The sequence below is a fragment of the Giraffa tippelskirchi genome, chromosome 7 (genome assembly GCF_054371585.1).
Source record: "Giraffa tippelskirchi isolate mGirTip1 chromosome 7, T2T-mGirTip1v1.2.pri, whole genome shotgun sequence".
NCBI lineage: Eukaryota > Metazoa > Chordata > Mammalia > Artiodactyla > Giraffidae > Giraffa > Giraffa tippelskirchi.
In genome coordinates this window covers 160,662,056-160,688,681 of record NC_137281.1, presented here as the reverse complement: position 1 = coordinate 160,688,681, position 26,626 = coordinate 160,662,056, and the positions used below count along the sequence as shown (strand labels likewise).

The following is a 26,626-nucleotide window of genomic DNA, read 5'->3' as shown; positions in this document are numbered from 1 at the left end:
TGATGTAACGAGAATGAAGGGAGCATGGCCCATACAAGCTAAACTACAGAATCACGCAAGACTGAAGAAATCTGTGTCATTTAGAACATCGTATGTTCTTTCCCACTCTGTATTTCTTCCCTATAAACTCATGAAATTTCCTACATTATGGACTAAGTGTTTGCGTCCTCTCCAACTTTACATGTCGAAATCATATCCCCTCAAAGCAACGCATTAGGAGGCGGGACCTTTGGGAAGTTAACAGGCTTGGATGAGGTCATGAGGGTGGAGCCCTCGTGGTGGGATTAATGCCCTTTCAAGATTCTCCAGAGGGAGCCATTTGCTTCTCTGCTCTCCACCCTGTAAGGACACAAGAAGAGGACAGCAGTCTAAAACCCCTAAGAGGGCCGCCACCCAGAACCCAGCCAGGCTGGCACCCTGATCTCGGAATGCCAGCCTCGAGAACTGAGAGGGGAAACTTCAGTGGTTTATTAGTCACCCAGCCTACGGCACTGGTTATAGCAGCCTGAGCTAAGGCAGCGTGTTACTACTGTACCAGTACCTACCATCATTACCCAGAATTTCCTAGAAACACTTGGCAGACATCCTCACCCTTTCAATGAAAAGTAGCTCTAGGAATCAAAGCTCCCTGCAGAAAAATCAAGGTTTTCTTTCCTTTTCTGCCTTCCTCTATTCCCTCTTTTCCCTCCCATTTCTTTAAAAGAGTCTTTAGAGACTCAAACCTCATTCTTCAGAGATGCCCCTTCCAGGCTTTATATAAATGAATCACTGCTCTGTAATAAACTGTTTTTTGAGGGATGTCTGTTGGGGCCTTTTCTTAAGAATATTTAATTTTTGATATTATTAGTTTCAGAAAGCAGTATGACTTTCTTTTGCCTAAAGCCAGTAGACAACTCGTCTTAGAGAGCACAGGGACGTTTGTGCACAGATGGAGTCGGTATAAGGGCTGCCAGAGGGGCTGTTTGAAAAATACAAATGTAGCAAAATGGCGTTTTAGCTAGTCAGGGGGGAAGAAAGGACTGATTCATTGCTTTTCCCATTGAAGGAAGAAACACTGAAGACAAACATTTCCCGTGAACTCAGGCTATGAACCTAAATGCAAGGGTCTTTGGTAAGTTACTTTCAAAAACGGAAATGTGAACCTCAAAGTCAGAGAACAAGTCTGAGGAGACCAGTGCAAACCAGAATCCAGGTGTGCCCTGCACCTGGCATGCATCTTGTCAACGACGCTGTTTATGCTGAGCGGTGTCAGGTTTGACGGCAAAATCATGCGGCTGGGAAAAGGCAAAGCTACCGGTCACCCCCGGGGGCTGGGCAGCCGACTGAGCGGCTGCTCACTCGGACACAAGGCCTTGAAGAGAGCCGTTCGGACCCTGCACTGTATCTCTGGGACGCTCCTACCTGAGTGTGCTTTCACCTGAGACCTTCGGGAGCTGACACAGAGGGGCTTTCTCCCGATGACATCACTTCTGGTTTTACTGGCAAAACAGGCTCTGCAATCACAGTTCACCTAAGTTACCCACTTCTCCCTTAAAGTTATACCACACTTCTACCTTCCTCTTCTCGTCCATGTGCATCTAAAGTACTCCTCCGCCTTGACGGGTCACCTGCGTTCTCTCCACTTACTCATTCATTCCACAAACGTCTAATGAGCGTGTACTATGTGCCAGGTGCTGAGCTAATTGTTATTAGTAAATAAGATATTGGTAGCTCAAATGGTAAAGTATCCTCCAGCAATGCGGGAGACCTGGGATCGATCCCTGGGTGGGAAGATCCCCTGGAGGACGGCATGGCACCCGCTCCGGTGTTCTTGCTGGAGAATCCCATGGACAGAGGGGCCTGGTGGGCTGCAGTCCGTGGGGTCGCAGAGAGTCGGACACGACCGAGCAACTAAGCACAGCACAAATAAGATATCGGCTCTCGGCTTCCTTCAGCCGTGTTTCCTCCCGAGTTTATACTTTCTTCACCAGTTCCGGCTTCGTTGCCGGCATTTCTTCACAAGTTCATTGGCTTCTTGTTCCCCTTCTTTTGTGAGTTCCTGTTCACGTCCAGCCCGTTTTCCAGTTAAGCGTAGCTACTGTTTTTCTTATTGATTCGTGAGAGCTCTTCAGAGATTTCTAAGAAATTAACTCATCATCTTTTACATATATGGAAATAGTTTTCCTAATTTATGTCTCTTTTATTTTTACATAACTTTTTGTTGCTACGCCAAACTTTCATTTTCCTGTAGAAAATGTAGAAAAATCCATCAACTTCCATCAATCTTCTTTTTTTCTTTTTCCATCAATCATCTTTTGTGGCTTTTGGCTTCAGGAGTTATGGAGAGAAAAGTCCTTCCTTACCCCATATACTGGTAATTCACTTACAGGTTGAATTTTAAAATTTGATAATTCACTCTTCTTAACTGTAAGGATCTAATGTTTTAAAAGTACTAGTTTGTTTTTCTCAGCACTATTTTTAGTTAACATTTTTATTGAGATAATTGCAAACAGATAAGCAATCATAAGAATACAGAATGTGTTTATACTTTACCGAGTTTTTTGCTAATATTTTACAAAGTTACAGTATAATATCTGACCAGGATATTAACATTGTTTGTGTATTTAGTTCTACACAATTTTGTCACATGTGTAGGCTCTTTGGTGTCAACAAGAGCCTATTTTTAAATAGTCCATTCTTTTTCCACTCTCTTGAAATGTCACTTTTATCAGAGGCAACATTCTTAAATTTGTTTTTGGATTACACAGTCTGTTCCATTGATCTGTCTATACTGAGACTGGTACCCCACCCAAATAACTCTCCTTTTTTTAATATCCTTGAAGACTTTTCCCTCTTCCTTCTCCCTTCTCCTTTTCCTCCTTTTTCGTTTTTCTTTTTAAAAACGCACAGCTGACTTCATGCTAAATTTCCCTGATGTGTTTTAGAATTATTTGGTTAAGCTCCAGAAAAAATACTTGGATTTTGATTAGCTTGCCTTCTGTTTAGAGATTCATTTGTAGAGAAATGACATCCTTACTAAAAGACTTTTCCCACCAGGAACACACTGTATCTCTATTCATTTATAGAAGTCTTTAAAAAATAAGCCTTAGTAGAGTTTTGCAGTTTCCTCATAAGAATCATCACAAATCTTATGGCACTGAGTTCTGTTTCTTAGCTTTTGCAGATGATGTGGATGAGGCCTTTCCCTCTACCATATGTAATTTTTTGCAGTCTGTTTTATTGTTTTTATTGATGCATCGTTGATCAACAAAATTATATTAGTTTCAGGTGTACAACATAGTGATTCAACACCTCCATAAACTATCCTCCATTTAAAATGAAATTATTATAAGGTACTGGCCGCATTTCATGCAAAGATGGGCTCGATAAAGGACAGAAATGGTATGGACCTAACAGAAGCAGAAGATATTAAGAAGAGGTGGCAAGAATACACAGAAGAACTGTACAAAAAAGATCTTCACGACCCAGATAATCACGATGGTGTGATCACTCACCTAGAGCCAGACATCCTGGAATGTGAAGTCAAGTGGGCCTTAGAAAGCATCACTACGAACAAAGCTAGTGGAGGTGATGGAATTCCAGTTGAGCTATTTCAAATCCTCAAAGGTGATGCTGTGAAAGTGCTGCACTCGATATGCCAGCAAATTTGGAAAACTCAGCAGTGGCCACAGGACTGGAAGAGGTCAGTCTTCGTTCCAATCCCAAAGAAAGGCAATGCCAAAGAATGCTCAAGCTACCACACAATTGCACTCATCTCACATGCTAGTAAAGTAATGCTCAAAATTCTCCAAGCCAGGCTTCAGCAATACGTGAACCGTGAACTTCCAGATGTTCAAGCTGGTTTTAGAAAAGGCAGAGGAACCAGAAATCAAATTGCCAATATCCACTGGATCATCGAAAAAGCAAGAGAGTTCCAGAAAAACATCTATTTCTGCTTTATTGACTATACCAAAGCCTTTGACTGTGTGGATCACAAGAAACTGTGGAAAATTCTGAAAGAGATGGGAATACCAGACCATCTGACCTGTCTCTTGAGAAACCTGTATGCAGGTCAGGAAGCAACAGTTAGAACTGGACATGGAACAACAGACTGGTTCCAAATAGGAAAAGGAGGACGTCAAAGCTGTATATTGTCACCCTGCTTATTTAACTTATATGCAGAGTACATCATGAGAAACGCTGGGCTGGAATAAACACAAGCTGGAATCAAGATTGCCAGGAGAAATATCAATAACCTCAGATATGCAGATGACACCACCCTTATGGCAGAAAGTGAAGAACTAAAGAGCCTCTTGATGAGGGTGAAAGAGGAGAGTGAAAAAGTTGGCTTAAAGCTCAATGTTCAGAAAACTAAGATCATGGCGTCTGGTCCCATCACTTCATGGGAAATAGATGGGGAAACAGTGGAAACAGTGTCAGACTTTATTGTTTTGGGCTCCAAAATCACTGCTGATGGTGATTGCAGCCATGAAATTAAAAGACGCTTACTCCTTGGAAGGAAGGTTATGGCCAACCTAGATAGCATATTTAAAAGCAGAGACATTGCTTTGCCAACAAAGGTCCATCTAGTCAAGGCTATGGTTTTTCCAGTGGTCATGTATGGATGTGAGAGTTGGACGGTGAAGAAAGCTGAGCGCTGAAGAATTGATGCTTTTGAACTGTGGTGTTGGAGAAGACTCTTGAGAGTCCCTTGGACTGCAAGGAGATCCAATCAATCCATCCTAAAAGAGATCAATCCTGGGTGTTCATTGGAAGGTCTGATGTTGAAGCTGAAACTCCAATACTTTGGGCACCTCATGCGAAGGGTTGACTCATTGGAAAAGACTCTAATGCTGGGTAGGATTGGGGGTGGGAGGAGAAGGGGACGACAGAGGATGAGATGGTTGGATGGCATCACCGACTCGATGGACACGGGTTTGGGTAGACTCCGGGAGTTGGTGATGGACAGAGAGGCCTGGCGTGCTGCAATTCATGGGGTCGCAGAGAGTCGGACACGACTGAGCGACTGAACTGAACTGGCCGCATTCCCTGTGGTGCACAGTATGCCCACAGAGCTTGTTGTATACGTATTAGTTTGTGCTCTTAACCCCCTGTCCTGTCTTGTCCCCCCGCCCCCACCCCACTGGGAACCACCAGTCTGCTCCTGGTATGTGAGTCTGTTTCTTTTTGTTACATTCATTCGTTTGCCTTATTTTTTAGATTCCACATATATGTGATAACATACAGTGTTTGTCTTTCTCTGACTTATTTCTGTCTGACTTATTTCACTAACCATAATACCCTTCAAGTCCATCCATGTTGCTGCATATGGCAACAGTTCATTCTTTTTTTAAGTACTATTCCATTGTGTATATATACCATATTTTAGTTCTCCATACATCTGTTGATAGACACTTAGGTCACTTACATACGCTGCTTTGAATGGGGGGGGGTGATGTGTATGTATCTTTTCGAATTAGTGTTTTCATTCTCTTTAGATATGTACCCAGGTGTGGAATTGCTGAATCATATGGTAGTTCTATTTCTAGTTTTGTTATGGGCTTCCCCCTCTGCTCTGCAAGAAAACCCCCAAACAAAACCAAAACATGCATCTTCATCCTTCAAGGCCATTGCCACATGCCTTCCTGCTTTGCTCCTGCCCGGACCTCACTGTGTCAGCTGTTGATGAACTCTTGCCCGTTCAGAGACTGTGAGCTCAGCACATATCAGATGCTCCCAACTTTAAAGTTTAATTGTTAATTTAAAAAATCAGCTCTCTCTTTGTGCTTTCGAATTTCTGGATGAATTTCTTCGTGAAGGCAAAAGAGAGTGGTTGCCGCAGGAACAACAGAGAGATTCTTTCTCCCTGGCTGAAGTGACTTGATGTCCAAAAGGCAGGAGAATTTATCTGAAGGGGCAAGTTGTCCCATCAGTGTCCAGACATTTGTGGTTGCCTGCAAGCTCCCTTGGGATATACTTCTCTTCTGCTTTCTTCACAATTTCTCTTTCTAATCTCGGTGTTCTTACTGTGCTGTGGCCCAAAGGCCTGGACTGAGTCCCCGAATTTCTTTGTATTCCGTTAGGCTTTATGCTCCTTAAAAGCAGACTCTTGTCTTTCAGCCTCCACTGCCACCAACCACCCCACAGGGGTTAAGAACATGGAGCCTGGTACGTCCCTGGTGGCTCAGTGGTAAAGAATCCGCCTGCTGCTGCAGGAGACACAAGAGATGTGAGTTCGATGCCTGGGTCGGGAAGATACCCTGGAGGAGGGCATGGCAACCCACTCCAGGATTCTTGCCTGGAGAATCCCACGGGCAGAGGAGCCTGGGTGGGCTACAGTCCACGGGGTCGCAAAGTCGGACACGACTGAAGCGAAGCATTGTTCATTCTTTCCTTCAAGCCAAACCAAAGGGAACACGTGCTACCTAATTATAGCCAGGTAGAAACAGGAGTCAGGAACCGTGACGGAGGCACGGCCCAGGGACAGACCCGAGACGAGGGACCAGGCAGAGGCCAGAATCCAAGCGGAATCAACCGTGAGGTGGCAGCTGCCTGCCAGGGCCCGCTCGCCGTCGCCTGGCTCCCAGGACAGAGCCGCCTGTGCAGGGACGGCGGCTTCCCCGAGCTCAGGGCCTGCTGGCCCCGCCCCCGCTTCCTCCCCGAGTCCGGGTTCGGCCCGATGACGTCAGGCGGCGGCCCGCACGGGACCAGGAGCGCGATGCAAACCGCCGTGTTCACGGAACGCCCGCCGCGGGCCCGGCCGTGTGCCGCGCACGGCCATCCCAGAGAAGGAAACGCAGTCCCTGCCTGCGAGCACAGCGTGAAGACAGAAGCACAGCAAGTCTGAGTGAAGAAATAATCCAGCCACAGTTAGCATTTATCAGACACTCACTGGGTGCCAGGCTGTGTGCTCTGAGCTTTACATGGACTATTTTACTTAATACCTAGGAGCCCATGAGGTACATATTACTGGCAATATTATTCCCATTTTGCATATGATAATTATGGAGGTAAGATAAATTGCCCAGAGTCATACAGCTGAGAAGGGGCAGAGACAGTATCAGAAATACAGTCTTTCTAACTCCAAAATCAGTGCCCTTATCACTGAGTGCTGTTGACTTTTGGGGTGTTAGGGGGTACTGTGGGGAAACACCTAACTCTGGGTTTAGGGGAAGGTCAGGGGAGGAAGGTCATCAGAGAAAGCTTCCCTGGGAGGTGCATGGAGAATGCCTGAGTTGAGCTGTCTAGCTAGAGAGTGGTGGGAGGAATGTTCCTGGCTCCCCAAGGAATACCCGCACTTCGCTCTTTCGTCTGTCTCTTAATCTTCCTGGATTGTGGGGCTTCCCTGGAGGCTCAGACAGGAAAGAACTCGCCTGCAGTGGAGGAGACCTGGGTTCGATCCCTGGGTCGGGGAGATCCCCTAGAGAAGGGAATGGCACCCCACTCCAGTCCTCTTGCCTGGAGAATCCCATGGACAGAGGAGCCTGGCGGGTACATACAGTCCATGGGGTCGCAGAGAGCTGGACAGGACTGAGCCACTAACACTTTCATTTCCTGATGATTTCTCCTCTTTTTGTCAATAACTTGCCACCTCCCAGAGAAACAGAAGCCATCAGCCCAGAACCTCTCAAGAAGCCTGCCCACGGCCTTGCCTCCACGCCCTTCTAGCTTTCTCTCCTGGGTCACGGTTGAGGGGGTCCTACCCCCTAAGGTGAGTCCTGCACCTGTGCCTGTTCCCACCCGCCTCCCAGGGGTCCTGCCCCATCAGTTCCCTCCTCTCCTCCTGAATCTTTCAGTCTGCTTTTCGAGACCGTGTCCCTTCTGTGAGCTCCTACGCACGTTCCTGGGAGCAGGCTCACAGAGCCCCGTGGTAGCCCTGACTCAGTAACTGCTGCTTTGCTGTCTGCTTCACTCCTAGATTCCAAGCGGTGGGAGGGCTGGGAATTACTTGATCGCTGATACACCGGGGCTTAGCACAAAGCCTCACACGCAGTAGCTGCTCCGTATGCCTTTGTGAGTCTAATCAGGAACCTCAGTCATCCTCTTTACTCTCTCCCATCTCCCTGAATCCAGCGTGTACCTACGCTCTTTCTCAGAAACGCCCCCTGAACCCTTCAACCCCTCCATCACCACGGCCCTAATGGTCTTAGTTTAGGTCTTCCTCCAGCCTCACCAGGCTTGCTCTGATCTCCTTGCTTTTCTCCCTGCTGAGCAATGGATAAACCCTGCAAAGCCTTTCCTGATCCTATCTCAGTGGCACAGCTGTAACATCACTGTGAGGGTTTTACGGCGTATCTGCAACTAAATGCAAAGCAAGGCCTTTTCCCAGAGAGCACTGTTTGTGTGCCATTATCCGTTCATTTCTGCATCTCCAACATCTCATGCTGAGTGACGGCTACTAAAGCTCAATAAATAAAGTAAAGTGTGATTTGTGAATTGCTCTTTTTTCTAAAAACCTCTGTGAGCTTGCTGTTCTTCAGGAAAAAATATGAATGCCACAGCAGATCCCCAGAAGCCAGCCGCCTCAAGCTTCCCCGCCATACCCCGCCCCTCCCTGTCACACACGGAGCCCAGGTGCTCTCCAAGGGCACACGTCCCTCCGCACCTCTGGAGGGATGCCTGTATGTGCCCTCGGCCTGCGGTGCCGTCTGCTTGCCGTCCAAGGTCTGGTTCAGAGGCCACCTTCTCCGTGAAGGTTTGCTCAGCTTCCCTGAGAGTTTCTTCCCCTTTCCCGTCTGTGGCAGCCTCTGTTCTCTCTGTGAAATGGTCTGTTTGCCGGACATTCCTCCCCCTCCCCCTGCCACCCCCCCGTCCCGGGACATAATGGGTCTGAGGTGCTGGGATGAAAGGAGAGGACCTCGTTCCTGGCCTCTGGCTTGGTAGCAACTGTGATGGGTCAGGGGCCCCAGGAGGGTGCCTTGAAATGATTTGTGTTTTATGGACTAGCAGCTCAGTGGTAAAGAATCTGCCTGCAGTGCAGGAGACATGGGTTCGATCCCTGGGTTGGGAAGATCCCCTGGGAAAAGAAATGGCAGCCCTCTCCAATATTCTTACCTGGGAAATCCGATGGTGAGAGGAGCCTGGCGGGCTGCACCCCTTGGGGTCGCAAAGTGTCGGACACGACTGAGCGACTAAACAACGGCAAAGCATAATGCTAGGGCAGGAACGGGCAGACACATTGAACAGCCAACAGGTGATGAGCTAGGAGGCAGCCAGTAATATGATGTCGGTGAAGGGTTTTTAATTAAGAAAATGTCCCTCCTCCTCTTAAAGTATAAGACTGTGCGTATATGTGCATGCGCTCAGTCCTGTCAGACTCTTTGTGACCACATAGACTCTAACCTGACGGGCTCTGCTGTCCATAGAACTCTCCAGGCAAGAATCCTGGAGTGGGCTGCCGTTCCTTCCTCTAGGGGATCTTCCCGACCCAGGGATTGAACCCCCATCTCTTGTGTCTACTGTCAGACATTTTCTAAAATTTCTATAATGAACAGAGATGAAAATTTTTTATTTAAAAATTTAAAAAATGTGTCTAAAAACCTCTCAGGACTTCTCTTCTGAATATGATGGGATAACAAGAGCTAAATCTACCCTCTTGCCTGAAAGGACTAAATATATTGGACAAAATAAATGAAATAACAGTTTTCAGAGACTGAACAACAGGTAGCAAGTATGTTGATGTAAAATGTGTGCCAAGAACAGAACAAAGCCTGGGAGGGGAGGAACAGTGACATGTGATTGAAGGCGCTTCTACTACATGAGAAGCGGCAGCCTGGCGCTCAAGGACAGGCGTGCTGAAGCGTGGGTGTTACAAACCTTAGCAGCCCTTAAAACAACACAGCACACAGTTTCAGCTAATAAGCCAGCAGGGGAGATAAAACGGAATAGTAAAAATTACTCAGGTCGTCCAAAAGAAGGCAGAAAATGAAAAAGAGAACAAAAATAGACCAAACAGAAAGAAACAGTAAAGCGGTAGATTTAAACTCTGTCAGACTAATAATCACATCAACTGTAATATTTAAACACATAACTAGCCAGCACTGATTTTCAGATTAAGGGGAAGAAAAAGCAAGATCCAACTATATGGTCTACACGAGACCCACTTTATTTATTTATTCCTTTGAGACCCACTTTAAATATAAAGGCCCTGAGAAGTTAGAGAGTCCTTTGGACTGCAAGGAGATCCAACCAGTCCATCCTAAAGGATATCAGTCCTGAATATTTACTGGAAGGACTGATGCTGAAGCTGAAACTCCAATACTTTGGCCACCTCATGCGAAGAGTTGACTCATTGGAAAAGGCCCTGATGCTGGGAAGGATTGGGGGCAGGAGGAGAAGGGGACGACAGAGGATGAGATGGCTGGATGGCATTACCAACTCAATGGACATGAGTTTGAGTAAACTCCGGGAGTTGGTGATGGACAGGGAGGCCTGGCGTGCTGCGGTTCATGGGGTCGCAAAGAGTCGGACACGACTGAGTGACTGAACTGGAACTGGAACTGGAGAAGTTAGAAGTATAAGGATGGGAAAGATATTCCACATTAACACTGAGCAAAAGAAAGGTGCAGAGTTTATATTCATTATAGACAAAGCATAGGTTAGAGTCAGGAATACTACTAGAGGAAAGAAAAATATGTCTAAGGAGACTTTCTACCGTGAATAAAGGGACCAATTCATCAAGTGGACATTAAACCCCTAAATGCTTAAGCAACTAATAGAGCTTCAAAATACATGAAGCAAAAACTGCTAGAATGTTTTAGGAGAAATGAGCGACCATAATTACCACTGAAGATTTCAACACATCTCACAGTAAATGACAGAATGATTAGACGTAACATCAGGAAGGGTACAGAAGACTTGAACAACACTGTTGGTCAACTTGACCTAATTGACGCTGTAGAAGACCCCACCCACCAAGGGCAGGACACACATTCTTTTCAAGAATTGAACCTTTACCAAGATTGATAATATTCTTGGCCATAAGACAAAACTCAATAAATCTAAAAGCATTCAAATCATAAAAAGTATGCTGAGGACCACGATGGGCTTAAATGAGAAAATAATAGATTGGCACAAAATCCCCAAGCTATTTGAAATAACACACTTTAAAATCACCCAAGAGTAAAAGAAGAAATAAATAGAAATTGAAAAGCATTTTGAATAGAATGAAAATCAAAATATGAAAAATGAAAGGTTATGGAAGCATTTAAAAATGTTCTCATAAGAAAAGAAAGAACTTTTCATTTACAGGAGACATGCTTGTTTATTAAAAAAAAAAACAACTGAATCTTAAAAAAATTTAGAAACTAACATATATTTAGCAAAATTGCAGGATACAAATACAGTTGTATTTCTAGATACTAGCAGTATATACAATAATCAAAATTGAACTAAAATATCATTTACAATAGCATCAAGAACATAAAATGCTTAAGGAAAGTTTGACAACAGACGTGCAAGACCTGTATACTGAAAACTATATAGCATTGCTAAGAAAAATTAAAGACCTAAAAAACATCCAGACCCTAGACAAGGCCGGGCAAGCGGGGGCCGGGGCCGGGCCCGGTCCCGCTGTCCGTGGCGGTGCCCCGAGGCCTCTCTGACGGGAAGCCCTCTGAAGATGCCTGCCAAGGCCTCCGCCTCCCCGGTCATCGGCCACCAGCAGCTCCGGGGCGGCCCTGGGCCCGCCGGAGGCCGAGGCCGCTCCATCAGCGGGCTGCCGGGTGCGGGAGGCCGGACCCCCGGGCCAGGGCACGCTCCCTGGTCTGCAAAGCGGGCAGCCCACGTGCTGTTCCAGGGCCCCGAGGGTGCAGAAGGACAGAGGGTCAGCGCTTCAGGAGAGCCGGCCACCTCATTGGCCACGACGGGGACAGCACCGGCCCGGCATCTCTGCGGACGGCGAGCCAGGTCTCCCGCAGCCCGGGAGGGCAGAAACTGCGAGCTGCCCGGGGCTGTCCCCGGAGGATGCCCCGCGCCTGGCCCTCATCCCTGCCCTCAGGACCGACCTGGAAGGGTTCTCAGTGCCCAGCCTCGTGCAGGATTGCGGACAGTGAGGACGCGGGGTTCAGCATGCAGCCCAGGGAGAGGGCTGGAGTCAGGGGCCAGAGGTGGAGGCCTAGCAGGCTTCACCAAAAGTATCCGTGTACAGAGGGGCCCTTCCTTGGGCCTGCCCTGTGCCCATCTGATACCCCGTCCCCAAGGTGGGTGCTGGAGGCCTGGGCAGTCTGCCTCCTGGGAACAGAAGATTCTCTGTGCTGAGAGGCCCAGCAGAGCGACCACCCTTCACCCTTCAGTCTCCCGGGGTTCAGGGCACCTGACTCCTCTCCACAAGCCTCCCACCAGCGGTTAAACTGTATGCCTTTGACCGGCTCCTAGCACTGAAGATATTATATGCAAAGAGTTCTCGGGGCCCTGAAGTCAAGGATGGGGGTGCAGAGAGCTTCATGGCTTCTGGGACCCCGGCCTCGCCTTGCTCAGCACCAACTCCAGGTCAGGGTGGGCAACCTGTCCCAGGGAGAGAGACAGTCTCTAAGGACACATACCCTGGGGACAGAGGAGAGTCTCTAAGGACACACACCCTGGGAAGAAGGACTGGCCAATGGGGGCGGAGCGGCAGCTGTCCCCTTTCCTGGGGTATGTGGCCCTTAGATGCTGTCCCCTCTCCCCGGGGTATGCGGCCCTTAGACGCTGTCCCCTCTCCCCGCGGTATGCGTCCTTAGAGACTGCCTCACAGCCGTGCTCTTGGCCCATGGGCAGATGGACCTGTCCGTTGCTCAGTGCCTCCTGGCCAGCCCGTCACCCAGAGTCTGTATATACAGTTCATAAGCCCCCCACCCACCACGTTCCTGGTGTGTTACACTCTATAGGCAAAGTCCTGCGCCGCCTCCTGGCCCCTGCCCTGCCCCCCTGCAGGGGTAGACTGGGGGTCGGGGTGGGGGGTGACGGACCTGTCCTCCCAGCTGGATTTTGTGGAGGTGGGAACAGGGGCATTAAGACTTCAAAGCAGGGGACAATCCCCAGGTACCATCGGCAGGCTTGGAACTGTGTTTACTTTTATTTTATGTGCATATATTTTAGGGCTGTAGATTAACTCTCCTGATTTGTTTTCCATAGCTTCTTCCTGAGCACAAAATGATAATAATCGTTGATGTTTATACATCACCTCTTTGACTTTTTCAAAGCCCTTTTACAACCATTGGCATTTTCCTCACCCGGGCCTGCGAGGCAGTTGGAACTGGTAGCGGTACCTTTTCTCCTGGAGAGACCCGAGGCGGAGATGCGTGGCCGGGGAGCTCGGACTGGAGGAACTGGCCTTCCCACCGCGAGGAGGGTCCAGAAGTGGGCTCTTACTTTCCCACGGGGCGGGATCAGCTGAGACCTGCGGTTATGGAATCCCTTCTCGGTCCTGCAGGCCGGCCCTGCGGCAGCAACAGAGGACCGGCCTGCTCCATCTTAGGCCGCGTGGACAAGGAGAGTGGACTCTCTGAGACCTCGCCTCCCTTTTTTCTTTTCTTTTTGTTTGCATGTTTTCACGGGTCTCACTTATATCAAAGAGAAAGAATCTTTATTAAAGTCCATATTTCTTCTACCTTGGCCAAAAAAAAAAAAGGCCTAAATACATGGAGAGAGATGCCATGTTCATGAGCTCCTTAGGTGGCGCTGGTGGTAGAGAATCCCTGTCAGTGCAGGAGACAATCCCTGGGCCGGGAAGACCCCCTGCAGGAGGGCATGGCAGCCCGCTCCGGTGTCCTTGCCTGGAGAATCCCATGGACAGAGGAGCCTGGCGGTTACAGTCCACGGGGTCGCACAGCGTCGGACACGGCTGAGGGACTGAGAATGAGCATGCCATGTTTATGGATCAGAATGTGAGTGAAGTTGCTCAGTCGTGTCCGACTCTTTGCAACCCCATGGACTGTAGCCTACCAGGCTTCTCTGTCCATGGGATTTTCCAGGCAAGAGTACTGGAGTGGGTTGCCATTTCCTTCTCCAGTGGATCTTCCCTACCCAGGGATCGAACCCAGGTCTCCCACATTGAAAGCAGACGCTTTACCCTCTGAACCACCAGGGAAGCCCCCTCGTATTAAAAAAGAAGAAGCCGCTTATTGTTAAGATGTCAGTCCTCCCCAAATTGATCTATAGATTCAAGGCAATCCTAGTTAAAATCCCAGCAGGATTTTTTTGGTAGCAACTGAGGAGTTAATTTTAAATTTTATGTAGAAGTGCAAAAGACCTGAAATAGTTGGACACAACTGAGCAACTGAAACAGCCAAAGCAACTTAAGAAAGAACAACACTAGAAACTAACACTATCTGATTTGAAGACTTCTTATATGGTTAAAATAATCTAGACAATGAAGTATTAGTGTAAAGACAGACATACAGACCAGTGAAACTCACCAGAGTCTAGAAATAGACCCACATCACACAGTCAGTTGATTTTTTACAAGGGTGCCTAGGAAATTCAACCAAGAAATGAAAATGTTTTTTAACATCAAAACAAATGATGTTAGAAATATTGGACAGCCAATAACGAGGAACAAATTACTGACACGTGCAACAACAGAGATAAACCTTGAAATGATTATGCTAAGTGAAAGAAGCCAGTTTGAAAAAGAGCATGCACTGTGTAATCTCAATTATATAGAGAGTCTAGAAAATGCAAACTAATTCACAGTGACAGAGTAGAAGTGGCTACCAGGGGATGGGGAAGGGAGGGATAGATTACAAAGAAGCACAAGGAAGTTTTTGGAAATGATGGGTATGTTCATTATCTTCATTGTTTAGCTAGTTTCTTGGATGCATACATGTGTCAAAACTCCTCAAATTGTCCACCTTAAATATGTGCATATTCCTTTATGTCAGTTATATCTCAGTAAGGATGTAAAAGACAGAATCTATGGTTTAAAGCAAATAGCTCTCTGGTCATGCTATTAAGCCCTGAAGTGATGCCACATCTTTGTTTGGGTTTGCACTGGGGTAAATGCTCCTGGGAAGGTGCATTTTAGAGTCTCTTCCTGGAGAAGAGGCAAGAGGGAAGGAGGGAGGGTCCTGGGTGGGCTTCTAGCGGGGGGGCCAGCGCTCTTAGTTTACCTGGGGAAGCTAAGATGTGCAGAGGACCTGCGTCTCTGGAGAAGGGGGTGGTCGGTGGCCAAGAGAAGTCCCTCCTCTCATTCGCACTTGGTTGGAGCATAAGTTGGTCTGATGAGAAAAATATGTCTTCGGCTAAGGGAAGAGGTAGGTGGCTGACGGCGGCAGGAGCCTCAAGCTCCCTCCCTGACAGGCTGCTTTTATGTTGCCATTATCTCCTCACCTACTCCCAGGATGTGTCAGAGCTCTGCCAGAAGTGGCCAGAGGAATGATCTCAATAAATTCACCACCCTGGGGAGAGAATGAACTTTTGCTGATTTATTTCTCACCAAGGAGCCTAAAGCCTAAAAAAGTCACTGGCACATTTATCTTCCGCTCCTTTCCAATATCCTTAACCCTCAAACTTTACTGGACATAATTCACCTTCCTCCGATAATTCAGAGGCTACTTCGGCATCCTACTGGCGACGAGGTGGGATTGTCAAAGTAGCAACATGAACACGAAATGGGTTTCAGTTTATTTCTGTGCTAGTCCAGTTTTAGTACCAGATTTATCTCATTGGAAAGAAGGGACTGGGAAGGGATGACAACTCGTGATTCCAGCCCTCCGTCAAAGTTGAACAATGAACAGCACCATTCCTTGACTCTGTTCCCCCCAGATCTAAATGACTGCTTTGTCGTATGGTATGTTTACAGCGTTTAAACTCATCGCTTCTTAATGGGCCTTTAAGAACCAGAACGCTCTTCATGGGGGCAACGCTTCAAGAACCAGAAGGAATGAACATGCTTCCTGTCTTTCACTCTGTAAGGTGAGATCAGGCGCCGAGAGAGTCTAACCTTTAAGAGCCTGCGCGGTGACGCAGGGGCTCGGGGTGCGGGTTCCTCCTGGTTATCGCTGTTGTTCAGTCGCCAAGTCATGTCCGATTCGGTGTGACCCCCTGGACTGCGGCCCACCAGGCTCCTCTGTCCTCCACTGTCTCCTAGAGTTTGCTCAAACTCATGTCCATTGAGTCAGTGATGCCATCTACCATCTCATCCTCTGTCGCACCCTTTTCCTCCTGCCCTTAATCTTTTCCAACGTCGGGGTCTTTTCCAATGAGTCAGCTCTTCTCATCAGGTGGCCAAAGTATTGGAGCTTCAGCTTCAGCATCAGACCTTCCTTCCAATGAATACTCAGGGTTGATTTCCTTTAGCATTGACTGGTTTTATCTCCTTGTTGCCTAAAGGACTCTCAAGAGTCTTTTCCAGCACCATAATTTGAAAGCATCAACTCTCTGATGCTCAGCCTTCTTTATGGTCCAGCTCTCACATCCATACATGACTGGTTATCATAACCACCCTCTAACCTCACACCCCAAAGTCAGGGGGCCTGTCTCAACATTTACTGCCCAGTGGCTCTCATGACAGCCTCCCTAGCTGCCTGGAGACCATGGGTCCTGCATCCCTGACATCACAAATCTGATTGCTCCCCATCTACATGGTCACTCACAGTCGAAGGCCTCACTGCTGGCCTGGCAAACTGCAGAGGCTGTTTCTGCTTCTGCTCACCTACAATGTCAGTTCCTCCCAGCACCCAGAAATAATCATTACATTGATTTTTTCATTCCAAGAGCAACTGTTTGAAAACATAACTGATCTTGTCCGTGCCTTGCTTAGAATCCTTCAGTGGCCTCCCACTGCAGGAAAGAACACAGTGCCAGCTCCTTACCAGGGTCTTGCATGCCCTAAATCTCACCTTGACTCCAACCTCATATTTTTAAATTGGAGTATAGTTATTTACAATGTTGTATTGTTGTTGTTGTTTAGTTGTTAAGTCATATCTGACACTTTGCGATCCTGTGGACTGCAGCACACCAGGCTTCCCTGTCCTTCACTACCTCTTGGAGTTCATTCAAACTCATGTCCATTGAGTCGGTGATGCCTTCCAGCCATCTCATCCTCTGTAGTCCCCTTCTCCTCCTGCCCTCAATCTTTCCCAGCATCAGGGTCTTTTCCAGTGAGTCAACTCTTTGCATCAGGTGGCCAAAGTATTGGAGTTTCAGCTTCAGCATGAGTCCTTCCAATGAACACCCAGGACTGATCTCCTTTAGGATGGACTGGTTGGATCTTCTTGCAGTCCAAGGGACTCTCGAGTCTTCTCCAACACCACAGTTCAAAAGCATCAATTCTTCGGTCCTCAGCCTTGTTTATGGTCCAACTCTCATATCTGTACATGACGACTGGAAAAACCATAGCTTTGACTATACAGGCCTTTGTCACAAAGTGACGTCTCTGCTTCCAACTTCCTTGTGTTATTCCGTCCCCCAGCTCACCATTTCTTGGCCACGCTGGCCTGCCCTGGGGCCTTGGTGCCTGCGACGCTCTCCATCTGGAATGCTCTTCATCACACAGCTGACCTCAGATCTCAGCTTCAGGATTGAGTCCCCCAGCCCTCGGCCACCTAAGGAACAGCCTGGCCCTCTGCCCAGCGGCACGCGATCACCTCATCTGTTTTATTTTCCTTAGAGCAGTTGCCCCTATCTCAAGTCACCTCCTTGTGGACTTGTTGTCACAGAACGAAAGCTCCCTGAGACGCTGGACCTCACTGTTCTCCCCTGCTGTCTCTCCAGGGCCAAGCAGATTCCCGGACCACACTGGCTCCCACGTGGTTTTATCCTAGAGTCCTCCGAGTCATACTCCGTGTGACCGTTGGAAACAGTCCTTTATGCCTTGCTGGACCTTGTCTCCAGCCCCATTACTGCCTTCTGAACACCGCCTGCCTGGACGTGTTTCTTTCTGGCCTCCAAATCCCCCTTCCCTGCTTCGGGGGTTCGTCGGGAATCCCTGGGGCCCTGGTCCCCAAGCGTAACGCCGGCTGCCTGTGCGGTCCATCTTGCAGACGCCGCTCAGGGCGCCCTGGGAGGACTGCTGGGGTTAGCAGCATCCGTTTGGGGGCGCTCAGTGCTCTGAACCAGCTTCTTCAGGGTGATGCCCTGCTGTGTCTTACAATCTAACAGAAAACTAGCCCCTAAGAAGCAATCTCTTACTAGCAGCCAAAGGGGTGGCACTTAGCTGGTGTGTGACTTTGTGTGAAAATCAGGAAGAGGCTCCCGTCTGGGCAGACATGACCCCGGGACTCAGGGCGTGAGGTGCACGTAGGGCTGAGCTCCCCACTCAAGTCCTCTGGCGCAGTGCACACGCCAACCAGCCGAACACGGCATCTCAGAGAAACCAGGTCAAGCCCCACAGGCTCGATTTTTAGCTCCCTCCCTATACGCCTGTTTTCTGGTATTTTATATGAACTCCCAGTTATCCATGGTACAGAGAATGGAGATCTGAAATTCAAAGATAACCCTTGAATCTCCCTTTTGTAAATCTCAGCTTACCAGGCCCTCACTCTGTGCCAGGTGATGGGCTAGACACTAAGGCACATTGTCACATGTTATCAACCATATGACATTAACAGTTTGTAAAAAGAGAAAATGAGTTACAGAATTCAATAGATACATGATCCCATTATAAAATTAAAATGAATTATATATGTATGCCTAGACAGGACAATAGATAGTAGCCATATGGGGGAGTAGGATTTACAATGGGACTTTATAGTTGATATATTTCTGAATTGTCTAATATTTAAATTAGATTAAAAATAATGAGCTTACCATTTTTATAAATAGAAAACAATAATGCTATTTTGGAAAAAATAGCATGGACTAAGAAACTGTAAGTAAAAAGTCAAATTAATTGCTTTAAATTTCAGGTTCTTTTATCAGTAAAAAAATGTAAATATAGGGGGACTGCCCTGGTGGTCCAGTGGCTAAGACTCTGTGCTCCCAATGCAGGGGGCCCAGGTTCGATCCCTGGCTAGGGAACTGGATCCTGCATGCCACAACTAAGACCTGGAACAACCAAATAAGTAAATCAGTTTTTTAAAAAGTAAATATAAATGAAATAAATTTAAAAAAAGTTACATGCACCCCAATGCTCACAGAAGCACTATTTACAATTTCCAAGACACAGAAACAACCCAAGTGACCATCGACAGGTGACTGGCTTATGATGTGGTGTGTATACAGTGAATGCTAGTCATTAAAAAGAATGAAAGATCGCCATTTGCAGCAACACAGATGGACCTAGAGAATATCACATCAGTTCAGTAAGTCAGAGAAAGACAAAATTATGTATCACTTACATAAATCTAAAGTATAAAAAAATACAAATCTAAAAAATAATACAAATGAATCTACATACAAAACAGAAACACACTCACAGACATAGAAAAACTCATGGCTACCAAAGGGCAGAGGGAAGCGAGGAAGGCAAAGCTAGGAGTAGTGGGGTGAACAGACACTGTTATATACAGAGAAGATGGGATGAGCAATAAGGACTCACTGCACAGGACACGGAGCCATATTCAGTGTCTTGTAAGAACCTATAATGGAAAATAACGTGAAAAGACATGTACAACTATCACATTCCCGCATACCTGAAACTAACACAATATTGTAAATCACCGACACTTCAGTTTAAAGTTTTTTCATTTTACTTCCTGTTTCGGGTGCTGGAAAGCAGGGAAATGACCCCAGATGGCTTGGGTCAGAAGAGGAGTTTCTGCCAAGTGTTGAATAATCCGGCCGGGAACACCACCCGACTCCACACGATGACAGCAAGTCCTCAGAGGCAGAACGATCCTGGCTTCACGCTAACAGTTAAATCGTTTGCCAGGCTAACAGTGAAATCAATCTCTAATTATAAGAAACTCCAGGCTTTTTAAACACACAATTGTGTGTAAGCAGCTCATTACTGTTGTGTCAAGCCACTGGGTGGGAAATGAATTCTGGCACTCGCAGTTCTAATGCGGTAAACATGCAGCTGAGAATCAATTATATGGTTCACGTTTTTACAGCTCATTTATTTCCTCTATTTTAGGAATAACTACACAATTAATAGTTTTATTTGTTCCCAATGTGTCATTTTAACAAGAGAATAGCATGACAGCCCACAGGGCAGCAAAGTTGGGGAAAGTCACCCCGTTGAGTGTGGACCTTGTTACCAGCAGGAAAATGCAAGTGGGATGAAGAACCAGTGACCCCAGTGAAGAGAGAGGAAAGCGAAGGCGGAGAAGGCAGAAGAAGCTTGGCCATGTCTTTGTGTGTTTACTTTGGCTCTTTTTAAATGAGCACAAACGTAAAAAGAAGAAATATGAATCAGAAAAACTCACTCAGCTGCCCCGTGACCTGTGGCTAATTAATTGGTCCTAGAAGCTACTTCCCTGCCTGTCTGCTGTTCTGTGCCTCTGTGCCTCTTGCTTTGTTCTTCTCTTCGCTTCTCGTTCATCGTCTTCGTCTGAGAGATACACATAGAGCTACTCTCAAAAATAACCTTGTCATTTTAAAGGTCTCCCTAGTGGGAGACTCACCCTCCCAAAGGGAAAAGTGGAAGTGTTAGTTGCTCAGTCGTGTCTGACTCTGCTCTCCCATGGACTATAGTCCATGAGTCTCCTCTGTCCATGCAATTCTCCAGGCAAGAACACTGGAAGCGGGTTGCCATTTCCTCCTCCAGGGGATCTTCCCAACCCAGCGCTCGAACCCTCATCTCCTGCACTGCAGGCAGGTTCTTTACCATCGGAGCCTCCAGGGAAGCCCTCACGGTCCCACGTGGCATGTGCAAGCCCAGTGGGCCTGCAGTCACCCTCGGTTCAGCCTGGAATGGGGGGGTGGGGGGGGTGGGGGGCCTTTCCTCTCTCTGCAGTGCTTCCCGCAGTCCATCCTGGAGCTTTCATTCAACAGCTATTCAGACACTGTGGACCACCTGTCCTCCAATAAAAATGTTTTTAATTTAAAAAACTCAGTATACCAAAAATGGTGAATTTTATGTATGTAACATATACTTCCATAAACCTGCTTTTAAAAAATCAGTGTATTTCATTGTATACAAATTATAAGTCAATAAAGTTGACTTTTTTTTTAAAGAAGGGAAAACCCCCACCTATTCTGGCTAGATTCTAAGGATGGAGGTGAAAGAGTCCCAGCCTCAAATAGCTCAGAAAGCTTATATGGAGAGATGGAGAGGAAGGGGCCATTTCATTACAGGATGCTATGTGCTGTTTTCATTATAATGATGACCATTAGGACCAATTATTTTATTCTCAGTAAAACCTTAAGACAATTCAGGTCTTACTAAAATTGAAAAAAAAAACCCAACCCACCTATAACCTATTAGTACGTTTGTGTCTCTGCACTAAGGGAGAGGCTTACATATGCTTTCTGTGTAGTCCTTGCTAGCGGATGCTCCCTCTCCTGGGTTCAGGACTGACTCGGTGAGGAGTCTCTAGATTCCGTGTCCCCAGATGCCCCCTGCCCTTCAGTCAGCAGCCTCCTCTCCCCAGCTTCCTGTTCCCACTTAGAAGTGGTCCGTTGCATGGGAACCACAAGGGCAGACGCAAAGCTCTCTGACGGGCAAACGGGAGGCCTGCGAAAGAGATCAGGGGCCGTCCGCTCTGTTTGGCAGGAAAGGCGAAGCCATTCAGGTCAGAGATACGGAAAGGACACACCCCATGGGCACTGACGTCCTTGACCTCCAGCCGGCTGCCTGGCCCCACTGCGGCAGCTCTCACCCACGCTCTGGTCACTGTGACCTTCACACATCAGCATCCCTCCTCAGTTCAGTTCAGTCACTCAGTCGTGTCCGACTCTTTGCGACCTCATGGATTAAAGGTTTACTGAGCACGGCCCCGCCCATCAGAACCAGACCCAGTTCCCCTCAGTCAGTCTCTCCCATCAGGAAGCTTCCATAGGCCTCTCATCCTTCTCCGTCAGAGGGCAGACAGACTGACAACCACAGTCACAGGAAACTAGCCAATCTGATCACACGGACCACAGCCTTGTCTAACTCAGTGAGACGCTGAGCCATGCCGGGGAGGGCTGCCCTCCTCAGTAACATGGTTCAGTCTCCCAGCACCATCTGGCTTGTGGCCCCTGCCACGGCTGTCCTGGCCCGGGCTCATTCAGACCAGGTGGGCGTGTCCTGCAGGTGATGCTGGAGTCAGCCGCAGGGCTACAGCAGCTTGAGTGGGAAGGGATGGTCCCCCGCAGGCCAGGGGAGTGATGACCACTGGACGCCTGTCCTCATCTCTTCTGGGGGAAGAAAGCGGCTTATCTGCATCCCCCGCTGTCCCTTCTGAGAAGTCCTTTCAGGCACTTTGGGAAACCTGTTTAACACTCGTGAGCTACTCATGCCCCTAAATTCAATCAGAAATAAAAAACCTCAACACTTCGCTGTGCAGTGTGTGGGATCATAGTCCCCTGACCAGGGATCAACCTGTATTCCTGCAGGAAAAGCATGGAGTCATAACCCTGGGTCACCAGGTAAGTCCCAAAGCCTCCTTGATTTGAAGAGGCCGTTTGCAAGATCTAGAGCTGAAAGGCAAGCCTGGTGCCCTCTGACCACCCCCACCCCCCCGCCGGCCCCTGCCAGGCCAGATGCTTCTCACACCCACCCGTGACGCGTGACCACAACCTCCTGAGACACTCTGGGCTGTCTTCTCCCCGGGGCCCGACTGTGGGTCATGAAAGTCATCCCCTGGATGTTGATGAAGCCAGAAAGGTCTTCTCAGACCTGACACTGGGTAGTCATCAAACAGAACACAATAGAAATTCCACATTTTTATGTTTTGAAAATCTGAAAACTCACGTCCGTAGCACGCTTTATCAGCCTGAAACAGGGTGAGCCGTCGGTGAACCTCAGCACCTCCCTTTCCTTGGTTCTGGGTGAGATAAACATTGACCACACACCTCGGCAGGCGAGACGGGCTCCGGGCGGCCAAGGAGATGCTGGCGGGCTGCACACTTCCCGTCTGTCTTTGCCAATAAGTTATCAAGCACATGGAGGGTTTTCTTTCATGAGACTCACTTTATCCTTATCTTTGTTTTCTTTTTGAATGAGTCCTGGTTGAAGGATCAGGCATAGATGTGTGTGTTTTTCTTAGAAGACCCAGGTCAGCGGCATGGAGGTGCAAGTCCCTCAGATGAGCCACTGGGTCCAACTGCTCTGGATTTCACCATGTGAACTGTCAGGCATGCACAGATGACCTTAAAAGTAAGCTAGAGGGACTTCTCTGGTAGTCCAGTGGTTAAGGCTCCATGATTCCAATCCAGGGGGTATGGGTTCGATCCCTGGTCAGGGGACTAGGATCCCACATACTGCGTGGCCACAACAATTAAAAAAAAAAAAAAGCTGGCATGGTTGCCTTTCAAAATATTTAATTTATGTTTATTTGCTTGGCTGCATTGGGTCTCAGCTGTGGTATGCAAACACTTAGTTGCGGCATACGGGATCTAGCTCCCTAACCAGGACTTGAACCTGTGCCCCCTGCGTTGGGAGTGTGAAGTCTTAGCCACTGGACCACCAGGCTAGTCCCTGGCGTACTTCGGGAAGCCTTGCGGCCAGGGCAGGAGCTCTCAGATCAGTCTTGTGCACGATCCGTCAGCCATCTTGAGCCCCACAAGCACCGTAGTGGGGCGGCCTGTCACCTGGGAGAGAGTTTTTTCCTCAGAGGTTGCTGTATTCTCTGCTTTGTGTTTAATGACATTTTGTTTACGATGACATTTCATATGTGTTATTGTAGGGGGCTTCCCTTGTAGCTCAGTTGGTAAAGAATCTGCCTGCAATGCAGGAGACCCAGGTTCAATTCTGGTTCGGGAGGATCCCCTGGAGGAGGGAATGGCCACCCACTCCAGTGTTCTTGCCTGGACAATCCCATGGACAGAGGAGCCTGGTGGGCTACAGTCCACGGGGTCGGAAGAGTCAGACACGACTGGGCGACCAAACCACCACCACATGTGTTGTTCCTAATGACCCATATTCATTGTAGAATATTCAGAACATGCAGAAAAGCAGAGAAGAGCAATTAAAATCCCCTCACCACCCTGCTGTCCAGAAAAAGAGGTTACTACAACTGTCCCTAGTTCAGATTCCCCACTGGCCAAACGGGGACAAACAACAGTGCAAGAGCAGGAGGACTGAATGCGTTTATAGTGTAAAGAACACAGTGAAAGATGAGTGATCAGTAATGTAGCCCAGGTAGCTTAACGGTAAAGAGTTCACCTGCCTGTGCAGGAGGTCACCGGGTTCCGTCCCTGGGTCAGGAGGGTCCCCTGGAGCCGGAAATGACAACCCACTCCAGTGTTCCTGCCTGGAAATTCCAAGGACAGAGGAGTCTGTCCCGCTACAGTCCATGAGGTCATGAAGAAGTTGGACAGGACTGAGCACCTGAGCACGTACCATGCTTTACTGATGATATCTCGATGTATTTCCTCCAGTCTTTGTGTGTGTGTCTATCTACAAACATCAACATTTCACAGACTTTGGATCTTATGGAGGAATTTAATTTTTCTTAAAATTCCTTCCCACTTTAGCTGGGTTGTAACTAATCTGCCAAGGCTATGTTCTAAAAACTATCAGAGGAAGAAAGATGAAGGGTCAAAAACTAGTAAGTGTCAGCTCTGTGTATGAGGAATGGTGCTCATTCCCACCACAGACAGGAACTTGCAGATATTTTTCCAGAGGCAATAATGTGCTTTCCCCTAATCATAATAGTCAAATCTAGTCTCCTATCTTATCAACTGCATAGGCTTTACAGGAAAGCTGTCTGCCAGCAACCCCACTCCTGGGCATATACGGGAGAAAATCATAGTCATACACGCGCCCTGGTGTTCACTGCTCAGCGCAGCCGTGTGTGCACCAGCCAGGACACGGAGGCAGTCGAGTGTCCATCAACAGAGGGACGGAGAAAGACGTCGTGGTACATATGTATGGGGGAATATTATTCAGCCATTAAAAGGAATGAAACAGTGCCAACTGCAGAGACTTAGAGATTGTCATACAGAGTGAAGTAAGCCAGAAAGAGAAAAACAAGTATTGTATAATATCGCTTATGTGTGGAATCTAGAAAAATGATACAGATGGGCTAATGTGCAAAGCAGAAATAGAAACACAGACATAAAGAACAAATGTACGGACACAAAGCGGGGGGTGGAATGAATTGGGAGAGAGTGGCTGACACATACACACACTACTAGGTATAAAATAGATGACTAATGGGAACCTCCTGTGTAGCACAGGGAGCTCTACTCCAAGCTCTGTGGTGACCTAAATAGGAAGGAAATCCAAAAAAGAGGAGATGCATATATACCTATAGCTGATCCATCTTGCTGTTTTTTACAGCAGAAATTAATACAACATTGTAAAGCAACTATACTCCAATAATTAAAAAAAAAAAAAAATGAAGGCTGTCTGGAATGCGGCTCAATTTGCAATCACAGAAAAGGAAGCGATGCTCAGCAACCTGCATGGAGATTAGACTGGCCACCTGGGCCCCATTAGTGGGAAGACGGCATCAGTCAGGCTCATCACACTCAACCGCGTACACAAGCGTGTCTCACGTGGGGTCATTTTGCTCGGGAATCTTCTTTGATGCTGATGCTGAAGGGTGCTTTATGCAAGGACCTAGCCCTTGGCCCATGATTTCAGCCACAGCAGCAGAATTGGACATACATAACTGGTGCCAGACAGGAGTGAGGCCCAGGATTTATATGGTGGAAAGTACCTACTCTTCTTTCTAGACATAAGCGTGCTTGTGCTGAGGAGGTAAACAGACAGTTTGCCTTACAAGACTCTGGAAAGTGCTCTAGAGCAGGTTTTCCTGGGACAGTGAGGGCCCAAGAGAGGGGGCACGGAGTCTGCCTGGAGACATAGGAAACCTTTCAAAAGAGGAAGTGTTGAGCTGAGTCCTGAAGGAGCAGCCAGAGCTTTCAGGCAGACAAATGGGGAGAGAGGAACCCAGCACCCTCACGTGTGGACTTGGAACTCAGTCTGCCTGGTTTCAATTCTGCCCTGCCACTTGCTTCCGCTTATAATCTTGGTCAAGTTCCTTAACTGTTCTGGGCCTGCTTTATTATTATTATTAGAGGTTTTTTTTTCATGTGGACCATTAAAAAAAAAAGTATTTATTGAATTTGTTATAATATTACTCGTGGTGTATGTTTTGGTTTTTTGGCCGCGAGGCATGTGGAATCTCATTTCCCTGAACAGGAATCAAACCCTCTTACCCTGCGTGATAAGGCAAAGTCTTACCCACTGGACCACCAGGGACGTCCCTGTTTTTGTTTTAGGTAAGACTTTAAGAAATCAGTTTTATTGAGATACAACTCACACACCATAATACGCCCCCATTTAAAGAGTACAATTTGCTTACAATGCAGGATATTCACAGAGTCGTCCATTCCCTGCACACCCAATTTTGGAACACTTTCATCACTCTAGAAAGAAACCCCATACTTACTAGCAGTCATTCCTCATTTCCCTCCAATCCCCTTAGCTCCCAGCAACCACTAACCTACTTTCTGCCTCCATTTATCTGCCTTTTCTGGACATTTCAGAAAAATCACACACTATGTGGTCTTCTGTGACTGGCTTCTTTCACTTAGCATAACGTTTTATGATAAGGTCTATGACTGTTTCCTTCTGTATCGAACAAGAGTAATAATTGAACCTGCCTTGAATCGAGACGTCTTAGGAGGT

The 26,626-nt window shown here is 47.5% G+C and overlaps 1 protein-coding gene, 1 long non-coding RNA gene and 1 other non-coding gene across 3 annotated transcripts in view; 2 read left to right on the top strand and 1 right to left on the bottom strand.

Annotated features, from left to right (window-relative positions):
- KCNK13 (potassium two pore domain channel subfamily K member 13) overlaps nucleotides 1–26,626 on the bottom strand; it is a 93,950-nt gene that overhangs the window by 17,892 nt on the left and 49,432 nt on the right. The gene's annotated exons all lie outside the window — the stretch shown is intronic.
- LOC145513882 (uncharacterized) lies at nucleotides 6,716–17,817 on the top strand. Its single transcript, XR_014059751.1, has 4 exons — nucleotides 6,716–6,938; nucleotides 7,578–7,690; nucleotides 15,761–15,873; nucleotides 17,674–17,817. It is a non-coding gene; the product is annotated as an uncharacterized LOC145513882 (long non-coding RNA).
- TRNAG-CCC (transfer RNA glycine (anticodon CCC)) lies at nucleotides 18,846–18,918 on the top strand. The gene has a single exon. It is a non-coding gene; the product is annotated as a tRNA-Gly (tRNA).